Here is a 9,410-nt window from a genome sequence, read left to right on the forward strand (position 1 = left end):
CATACTAACCTTTTGTGATTCATGCACTAGGACACCCAGATCCCTCTAAATCTCAGAGCTCAGCAATCTCTCAACATTTGGATAATATGCTTCTACCCCTACACTACCCAACACATTGAGTTACACTAAGAAGGACAAGTTAAGATTTGGGAGGGGTATATCGTGGACTGGTTGGGCTGAATGGCCTCTCTCGTTGCTGTATATTCTGTGTAATTCTATGGAAATGGGTGGAATTCCTAAATAAACATCACAACTGGAACAATTTCTCTGACACCAGGGGGCTTATCTTTCAAGGGAAAGAAATCCCTCCAACACCTTGTGCGTCTCTGTGCTTCAACCTTGTGAACACGTCTCACAAACACCAAACTGCGACAGGCAGAGAGCGGCTTGCACTCACTTAATACAACCTGAGACAGGCAGAGAGCGCCCTGCACTCACTAACTCCAACCTGCGACAGGCAGAGAGCGCCCTGCACTCACTAACTCCAACCTGCGACAGGCAGAGAGCGCCCTGCACTCACTAACTCCATCCTGCGACAGGCAGAGAGCGCCCTGCACTCACTAACTCCAACCTGCGACAGGCAGAGAGCGCCCTGCACTCACTAACTCCAACCTGCGACAGGCAGAGAGCGCCCTGCACTCACTAACTCCATCCTGCGACAGGCAGAGAGCACCCTGCACACACTAACTCCAACCTGTGACAGGCAGAGAGCGCCCTGCACTCACTAACTCCAACCAGCGACAGGCAGAGAGAGCCCTGCAATCACTAAATCCAACCTGCGACAGGCAGAGAGCGCCCTGCACTCACTAACTCCAACCTGCGACAGGCAGAGAGAGCCCAGCACTCACTAAAACCAACCTGCGACAGGCAGAGAATGCCCTGCACTCACTAACTCCAACCTACGAAAGGCAGAGAGCGCCCTGCACTCATTAACTGCAACCTGCGACAGGCAGAGAACGCCCTGCACTCACTAACTCCAACCTGCGACAGGCAGAGAGCGCACTGCACTCACTAACTCCAACCTGCGAGAGGCAGAGAGCACCCTGCACACACTAACTCCAACCTGTGACAGGCAGAGAGCGCCCTGCACTCACAAACTCCAGCCTGCGAAAGGAAGAGAGCGCCCTGCACACACTAACTCCAACCTGCGACAGGCAGAGAGCGCCCTGCACTCACTAACTCCAGCCTGCGACAGGCAGAGAGCGCCCTGCACACACTAACTCCAGCCTGCGACAGGCAGAGAGCGCCCTGCACTCACAAACTCCAGCCTGCGACAGGCAGAGAGCGCCCTGCACACACTAACTCCAACCTGCGACAGGCAGAGAGCGCCCTGCACTCACTAACTCCAGCCTGCGACAGGCAGAGAGCGCCATGCACTCACTAACTCCAGCCTGCGACAGGCAGAGAGCGCCCTGCACACACTAACTCCAACCTGTGACAGGCATAGAGCGCCCTGCACTCACTAACTCCAATCTGCGACAGGCAGAGAGCACCCTGCACTCATTAACTCCAACTTGCAACAGGCAGAGAGCACAGTGCACACACTAAATACAAGCTGCGACAGGCAGAGAGTGCCCTGCAACACTAACTCCAACCTGCGACAGGCATAGATAGCCCTGCACTCACTAAGTCCACACTCCGACAGGAAGAAAGTGCCCTTCACACAACCTGTGTGACCTGCGACAGGCAGAGAGTGCCCTGCACACAGAAACTCAAACCTGTGACAGGCAGAGCGCGCCCTGCACTCACTAACTCCAACCTGCGACAGGCAGAAAGCGCCCTGCATTCACTAACTCCAACCTGCGACAGGCTGAGAGCGCCCTGCACTCCCTAACTCCAACCTGCGATAGGCATAGATCGCCCTGCATTCACTAACTCAAACCTGCGACAGGCAGAGAGCGCCCTGCATTCACTAACTCCAACCTGCGACAGGCAGAGAGCGAGCGCCCTGCACTCACTAACTGCAACCTGCGACAGGCAGAGAGCACCCTGCAGTCACTAACTCCAACCTGCGACAGGCAGAGAGCGCCCTGCGCTTACTAACTACAACCTGCGACAGGCAGAGATCGCCCTGCAATCACAAACTCCAACCTGTGACAGGCAGAGAGCGCCCTGCACTCAATAACTCCAACCTGGAACAGGTTGAGAGCGCCCTGCACTCATTAAGTCCAAACTGCGACAGGCAGAGAGCGCACTGCACTCCCTAACTCCAACCTGCGATAGGCATAGATCGCCCTGCATTCACTAACTCCAACCTGCGACAGGCAGAGTGTGCCCTAAACTCACTAACTCCAACCTGCGACAGGCAGAGAGCGCCCTGCACACACTAACTCCAACCGGCGACAGGCAGAGAGTGCCCTGCAATTACTAACTCCAACCTACGACAGGCAGAGAGCGCCCTGCACTCACTAACTCCAACCTGCGACAGGCAGAGAGCACCCTGCACTCACTAACTCCAACCTGCGACAGGCAGAGAGCACCCTGCACTCACTAACTCCAACCTGCGACAGGCAGAGAGCGCTCTGCAGTCACTAACTCCAACCTGCGACAGGCTGAGTGAGCCCTGCACTCACTAAATCCAACCTGCGACAGGCAGAGAGCGCTCTGCAGCAACTAACTCCAACCAGTGACAGGCAGAGAGCGCCCTGCACTCACTAACTCCAACCTGCGACAGGCAGAGAGCGCCCTGCATCACTAACTCCAACCTGCGACAGGCAGAGAGCAACCTGCACTCACTAAATCCAACCTTCGACAGGCAGAGTGCGCCCTGCACTCAGTAACTACAACCTGCGACAGGCAGGGAGCCCCCTGAACACACTAACTCCAACCTGCGACAGGCAGAGAGCGCCCTGCACTCACTAAGTCCAACCTGCGACAGGCAGAGAGCGCCCTGCACTCACTAACCCCAACCTGCAACAGGCAGAGAGAGCCCTGCACTAACTAAATCCAACCTCCGACAGGCAGAAAGTGCCCTGCACTCACTAACTCCGACCTGCGACAGGCAGAGAGCGCCCAGCACTCACTAACAACAAATTGCGACAGGCAGAGAGCACCCTACAATCACTAACTCCAACCTGCGACAGGCAGAGAGAGCCCTGCACTCACTAAAACCAACCTGCGACAGGCAGAGAACGCCCTGCACTCACTAACTCCAACCTACGAAAGGCAGAGAGCGCCCTGCACTCACTAACGGCAACGTGCGACAGGCAGAGAACGCCCTGCACTCACTAACTCCAACCTGCGACAGGCAGAGAGCGCCCTGCACTCACTAACTTCAACCTGCGAGAGGCAGAGAGCGCCCTGCAAACACTAACTCCAACCTGTGACAGGCAGAGAGCGCCCTGCACTCACAAACTCCAGCCTGCGACAGGCAGAGAGCGCCCTGCACACACTAACTCCAACCTGCGACAGGCAGAGAGCGCCCTGCACTCACTAACTCCAGCCTGCGACAGGCAGAGAGCGCCCTGCACACACTAACTCCAACCTGCGACAGGCAGAGAGCGCCCTGCACTCACTAACTCCAGCCTGCGACAGGCAGAGAGCGCCCTGCACACACTAACTCCAACCTGTGACAGGCATAGAGCGCCCTGCACTCACTAACTCCAATCTGCGACAGGCAGAGAGCACCCTGCACTCATTAACTCCAACCTGCAACAGGCAGAGAGCACACTGCACTCACTAAATACAACCTGCGACAGGCAGAGAGCTCCCTGCACTCACTAACTCCAACCTGCGACAGGCAGAGAGCACCCTGCACTCACTAACTCCTACCTGCGACAGGCAGAGAGCACCCTGCACTCACTAACTCCTACCTGCGAAAGGCAGAGAGCGACCTGCAGTCACTAACTCAAACCTGCGATAGGCAGAGAGCTCCCTGCACTCACTAACTCCAACCTGGGACAGGCAGAGAGCGCCCTGCACACACTAAATCCAACCTGCGACAGGCAGAGAGTGCCCTGCACTCACTAACTCCAACCTGCGATAGGCAGAGAGCGCCCTGCAACACTAACTCCAACCTGCGACAGGCATAGATAGCCCTGCACTCACTAAATCCACACTCCGACAGGCAGAAATGGCCTTCACACAACCTGTGTGACCTGCGACAGGCAGAGAGTGCCCTGCACACAGAAACTCAAACCTGTGACAGGCAGAGCGCGCCCTGCACTCACTAACTCCAACCTGCGACAGGCAGAAAGCGCCCTGCATTCACTAACTCCAACCTGCGACAGGCTGAGAGCGCCCTGCACTCACTAACTCCATCCTGCGACAGGCAGAGAGCACCCTGCACACACTAACTCCAACCTGTGACAGGCAGAGAGCGCCCTGCACTCACTAACTCCAACCAGCGACAGGCAGAGAGAGCCCTGCAATCACTAAATCCAACCTGCGACAGGCAGAGAGCGCCCTGCACTCACTAACTCCAACCTGCGACAGGCAGAGAGAGCCCAGCACTCACTAAAACCAACCTGCGACAGGCAGAGAGCGCCCTGCACTCAGTAACTCCAACCTGCGACTGGCAGAGATCGCCCTGCACTCAATAACTCCAACCTGCAACAGGTTGAGAGCGCCCTGCACTCATTAAGTCCAAACTGCGACAGGCAGAGAGCGCACTGCACTCACTAACTCCAACCTGTGACAGACAGAGAGCGACCTGCAAACACTAACTCCAACCTGCGACAGGCAGAGTGTGCCCTAAACTCACTAACTCCAACCTGCGACAGGCAGAGAGCGCCCTGCACACACTAACTCCAACCTGCGACAGGCAGAGAGTGCCCTGCAATTACTAACTCCAAACTACGACAGGCAGAGAGCGCCCTGCACTCACTAACTCCAACCTGCGACAGGCAGAGAGCACCCTGCACTCACTAACTCCAACCTGCGACAGGCAGAGAGCACCCTGCACTCACTAACTACAACCTGCGACAGGCAGAGAGCGCTCTGCAGTCACTAACTCCAACCTGGGACAGGCAGAGAGCGCTCTGCAGTCACTAATTCCAACCTGCGACAGGCTGAGTGAGCCCTGCACTCACTAAATCCAACCTGCGACAGGCAGAGAGCGCTCTGCAGCAACTAACTCCAACCAGTGACAGGCAGAGAGCGCCCTGCACTCACTAACTCCAACCTGCGACAGGCAGAGAGCGCCCTGCTCTCACTAATTCCAACCTGCGACAGGCAGAGAGCGCCCTGCATCACTAACTCCAACCTGCGACAGGCAGAGAGCAACCTGCACTCACTAAATCCAACCTTCGACAGGCAGAGTGCGCCCTGCACTCAGTAACTACAACCTGCGACAGGCAGGGAGCCCCCTGAACACACTAAGTCCAACCTGCGACAGGCAGAGAGCGCCCTGCACTCACTACGTCCAACCTGCGACAGGCAGAGTGCCCCCTGCACACACTAAGTCCAACCTGCGACAGGCAGAGAGCGCCCTGCACTCACTAAGTCCAACCTGCGACAGGCAGAGAGCGCCCTGCACTCACTAACCCCAACCTGCGAAAGGCAGAGAGAGCCCTGCACTAACTAAATCCAACCTCCGACAGGCAGAAAGTGCCCTGCACTCACTAACTCCGACCTGCGACAGGCAGAGAGCGCTCAGCACTCACTAACAACAAATTGCGACAGGCAGAGAGCACCCTACAATCACTAACTCCAACCTGCGACAGGCAGAGAGAGCCCTGCACTCACTAAAACCAACCTGCGACAGGCAGAGAACGCCCTGCACTCACTAACTCCAACCTACGAAAGGCAGAGAGCGCCCTGCACTCACTAACGGCAACGTGCGACAGGCAGAGAACGCCCTGCACTCACTAACTCCAACCTGCGACAGGCAGAGAGCGCCCTGCACTCACTAACTTCAACCTGTGAGAGGCAGAGAGCGCCCTGCAAACACTAACTCCAACCTGTGACAGGCAGAGAGCGCCCTGCACTCACAAACTCCAGCCTGCGACAGGCAGAGAGCGCCCTGCACACACTAACTCCAACCTGCGACAGGCAGAGAGCGCCCTGCACTCACTAACTCCAGCCTGCGACAGGCAGAGAGCGCCCTGCACACACTAACTCCAACCTGTGACAGGCATAGAGCGCCCTGCACTCACTAACTCCAATCTGCGACAGGCAGAGAGCACCCTGCACTCATTAACTCCAACCTGCAACAGGCAGAGAGCACACTGCACTCACTAAATACAACCTGCGACAGGCAGAGAGCTCCCTGCACTCACTAACTCCAACCTGCGACAGGCAGAGAGCACCCTGCACTCACTAACTCCTACCTGCGACAGGCAGAGAGCACCCTGCACTCACTAACTCCTACCTGCGAAAGGCAGAGAGCGACCTGCAGTCACTAACTCAAACCTGCGATAGGCAGAGAGCTCCCTGCACTCACTAACTCCAACCTGGGACAGGCAGAGAGCGCCCTGCACACACTAAATCCAACCTGCGACAGGCAGAGAGTGCCCTGCACTCACTAACTCCAACCTGCGATAGGCAGAGAGCGCCCTGCAACACTAACTCCAACCTGCGACAGGCATAGATAGCCCTGCACTCACTAAATCCACACTCCGACAGGCAGAAATGGCCTTCACACAACCTGTGTGACCTGCGACAGGCAGAGAGTGCCCTGCACACAGAAACTCAAACCTGTGACAGGCAGAGCGCGCCCTGCACTCACTAACTCCAACCTGCGACAGGCATAGATCGCCCTGCATTCACTAACTCAAACCTGCGACAGGCAGAGAGCGCCCTGCATTCACTAAATCCAACCTGCGACAGGCAGAGAGCGAGCGCCCTGCACTCACTAACTGCAACCTGCGACAGGTAGAGAGCACCCCGCAGTCACTAACTCCAACCTGCGACAGGCAGAGAGCGCCCTGCGCTTACTAACTACAACCTGCGACAGGCAGAGATCGCCCTGCAATCACAAACTCCAACCTGTGGCAGGCAGAGAGCGCCCTGCACTCAGTAACTCCAACCTGCGACTGGCAGAGATCGCCCTGCACTCAATAACTCCAACCTGCAACAGGTTGAGAGCGCCCTGCACTCATTAAGTCCAAACTGCGACAGGCAGAGAGCGCACTGCACTCACTAACTCCAACCTGTGACAGACAGAGAGCGACCTGCAAACACTAACTCCAACCTGCGACAGGCAGAGTGTGCCCTAAACTCACTAACTCCAACCTGCGACAGGCAGAGAGCGCCCTGCACACACTAACTCCAACCTGCGACAGGCAGAGAGTGCCCTGCAATTACTAACTCCAACCTACGACAGGCAGAGAGCGCCCTGCACTCACTAACTCCAACCTGCGACAGGCAGAGAGCACCCTGCACTCACTAACTCCAACCTGCGACAGGCAGAGAGCACCCTGCACTCACTAACTACAACCTGCGACAGGCAGAGAGCGCTCTGCACTCACTAACTCCAACCTGGGACAGGCAGAGAGGGCTCTGCAGTCACTAATTCCAACCTGCGACAGGCTGAGTGAGCCCTGCACTCACTAAATCCAACCTGCGACAGGCAGAGAGCGCTCTGCAGCAACTAACTCCAACCAGTGACAGGCAGAGAGCGCCCTGCACTCACTAACTCCAACCTGCGACAGGCAGAGAGCGCCCTGCTCTCACTAATTCCAACCTGCGACAGGCAGAGAGCGCCCTGCATCACTAACTCCAACCTGCGACAGGCAGAGAGCAACCTGCACTCACTAAATCCAACCTTCGACAGGCAGAGTGCGCCCTGCACACAGTAACTACAACCTGCGACAGGCAGGGAGCCCCTGAACACACTAAGTCCAACCTGCGACAGGCAGAGAGCGCCCTGCACTCACTACGTCCAACCTGCGACAGGCAGAGTGCCCCCTGCACACACTAAGTCCAACCTGCGACAGGCAGAGAGCGCCCTGCACTCACTAAGTCCAACCTGCGACAGGCAGAGAGCGCCCTGCACTCACTAACCCCAACCTGCGAAAGGCAGAGAGAGCCCTGCACTAACTAAATCCAACCTCCGACAGGCAGAAAGTGCCCTGCACTCACTAACTCCGACCTGCGACAGGCAGAGAGCGCCCAGCACTCACTAACAACAAATTGCGACAGGCAGAGAGCACCCTACAATCACTAACTCCAACCTGCGACAGGCAGAGAGCGCCATGCACTCACTAACTCCAACCTGAGACAGGCAGAGAGCGAGCGCCCGACACTTACTAACTCCAGCCTGCGACAGGCAGAGAGCGCCCTGCATTCACTAACTCCAACCTGCGACAAGCTGAGAGCGCCCTGCACTCACTAACTCCAACCTTCAATAGGCATAGATCGCCCTGCACTCACTAACACCAGCCTGCGACAGGCAGAGAGCGCCCTGCACTTACTAACTCCAACCTGTGACAGGCAGAGAACGAGCGCCCTGCACTCACTAACTCCAATCTGCAACAGGCAGAGAGCGCCATGCACTTACTAATTCCAACCTGCGACAGGCAGAGAGCGAGCGCCCTGCACTCACTAACTCCTACCTGCGACAGGCAGAGAGCGCCCTGCACTCACTAACTCAAAACTGCAACAGGCAGAGAGTGCCCTTCACTCACAAAGTCCAACCTGCGACAGGCAGAGAGCGCCCTGCACTCAGTAACTGCAACATGCGACAGGCAGAGAGCGACCTGCACTCACTAAATACAACCTGCGACAGGCAGAGATCGCCCTGCACTCACTAACTACAACCTGCGACAGGCAGAGATCGCCCTGCACTCACAAACTCCAACCTGCGACAGGCAGAGAGAGTCCTGCAATCACTAACTCCAACCTGCGACAGGCAGAGAGCGCCATGCACTCACTAACTCCAACCTGCGTCAGGCAGAGAGCGCCCTGCACACACTAACTCCAACCTGCGACAGGCAGAGAGCGCCCTGCACTCACTAACTCCAACCTGCGACAGGCAGAGAGCGCCCTGCACTCACTATCTCCAACCTGCGACAGGCAGCGAGCACCCTGCACTCACTAACTCCAACCTGCGACAGGCAGAGAGCGCCCTGCACTCACTAACTACAACCTGCGACAGGTAGAGGCGCCCTTCACTCACTAAGTCCAGTCAACACTAAGTCACTGTGACAGGCAGAGAGAGCCCTGCACTCATTAACTCCAACCTGCGACAGGCAGAGAGCGCACGTCTCTCACTAAATCCAACCTGCGACAGGCAGAGAGAGCCCTGCTCTCAATTACTCCAATCTGCGACTGGCAGAGAGCGCCCTGCTCTCACTTACTCCAACATGCGACAGGCAGAGAGTTGTCAGCACTCACAAACTACAACCTGCGACAGGCAGAGAGCGCCCTGCACACACTAACACCAACCTGTGACAGGCAGAGAGCGCCCTGCATTCACTAACTCCAACCTGCGACAGGCATAGATCGCCCGTAAATCACTAACTCCAACC

This window comes from Cetorhinus maximus, unplaced genomic scaffold, assembly GCF_964194155.1.
Source record: "Cetorhinus maximus unplaced genomic scaffold, sCetMax3.hap1.1 HAP1_SCAFFOLD_1783, whole genome shotgun sequence".
Lineage (NCBI taxonomy): Eukaryota > Metazoa > Chordata > Chondrichthyes > Lamniformes > Cetorhinidae > Cetorhinus > Cetorhinus maximus.